At 53.4% G+C, this 1,525-nt stretch overlaps 1 protein-coding gene across 1 annotated transcript in view; it reads right to left on the bottom strand.

Moving 5' to 3' along the window:
• Positions 1–1,525, bottom strand: part of SPATA24 (spermatogenesis associated 24) — an 8,558-nt gene that overhangs the window by 5,743 nt on the left and 1,290 nt on the right. The window lies entirely within an intron of this gene.

Below are 1,525 nucleotides of genomic sequence, written 5' to 3'. Positions count from 1 at the left end.
CTCACCTCAGCCTCCCAAAGGCGCGGGATTACAGACTGAGCCACCGAGCCCGGCTATGGCCAGCACTTCTAACATGGGTGGGTGTACTGTGAAGCCTGGGAGCAGGCCCCTGAGTTCCCCTGGGGAAGGCTCAGAATCACTTCTGGAGAAGGGGACATTAGACGTGAGATCCGACTGCTAAATCAAATGGGCTCAATGAATCTGGGTAGAGAGGAGTGTTCCAGATGGTGGAACACATATACCAAGCCCAGCTGCCAAGAGACCGATCTAGATCTCTTCAAGGAATCAGAGGTGCCTGGAGCTGCATACGTTTTGTTGAATTAGGGCATTAGGGTAGCAAAAACAGCGTGTCTCTCTCCTCCCCACCTTCAACGTCTAAGAACTACCAGAAGTGAGTGGTAGAACTCACTACTCTAGCAGAACTACTAGAAGTTGTCTAAGAACTACTAGAGTGAGAAACAGATGTGAAGCCAGTTCTATATCTGAGATGGACATACAGCCCAACCTTATCAAGATAGAGACAGAGACATCAAAATCATGATCTCCAGCTGGCCAGGACTCTACCAGGCCTGTCCAGGTCATCTGTGACTCCAATGCTTTGCACTTGTTACCTGGGGTTTGATTGAGAAAGCAAAAGCAAACGGACAGACAGGTTGAAGCCCTTAAGTTAACATGGGCAAGAACTAGATTTGTGCTTACTGGACCCAGCATGTCACTGCATTTGACTCTGGGGAGAATGTCCAGAATAGAAGAGGTGACATCATTTCTTGGCCTGCATTTGAGGGACTTGGGAACTCAGTGAAGGCATGGTCACTAAAAATGGGGAAACTGAGGCTCAGTGAATATCTACCAGGCCCTGCAGCAACCAGGCAAACAGAGTGGGAATGTTGCTTGATTTTAAAGTCCCCTAGTAAACATTCAGAGCTGGGTGTGTGGCTCACACCTGTAATGCCAACACTTTCGGAGGCCGAGGCTAGAGGATCGCCTGAGCCCAGGAGTTCGTTTGGGAGGCCGAGGCTAGAGGATCACCTCAGCCCACGACTTCGTTTGGGAAGCTGAGGCTAGAGGATCGCCTGAGCCCAAGAGTTCGAGACCAGCCTAGGCAACATAGGGAGACTTCGTTTCTAAAAAACTTTTAAAAAGTAGCCGGGCATGGTGGAGTACGCCTAGGCTCAGCTACTAGGGAGGCTGAGGCGGAAGGATCGCTGAACCCAGGAGGTAGGGGCTGCGGTGAGCCACAATCATCACTGCACTCCAGGCTGGGCGACAGAGTGAGACTACGACTCAAAAAAAAAAACAGAGCCGGGCTCGGTGGCTCAGCCTGTCATCCCGCGCCTTTGGGAGGCCGAGGTGAGTGGACTGCCTGAGCCCGCGGGTTCGAGACCCGCCTGGGCCACCTGGCGAGACCTCATCTCTGCAGTAAATCCAAAAGTCAGCCGGGCGTGGTGGCGCGCGCCTGTAGTTCCGGCTCCTCGGAAGGCTGAGGCGGAAGGACCGCCGGAGCCCGGCAGGCGGGGCTGCGGTG

This window comes from Carlito syrichta, unplaced genomic scaffold (genome assembly GCF_000164805.1).
Source record: "Carlito syrichta isolate Samal-C Ts95f unplaced genomic scaffold, Tarsius_syrichta-2.0.1 Scaffold297319, whole genome shotgun sequence".
NCBI classification, from domain to species: Eukaryota; Metazoa; Chordata; class Mammalia; order Primates; family Tarsiidae; genus Carlito; species Carlito syrichta.
Note: the sequence above shows the minus strand (reverse complement) of the source record. Positions and strands in the feature narration are given on the sequence as shown.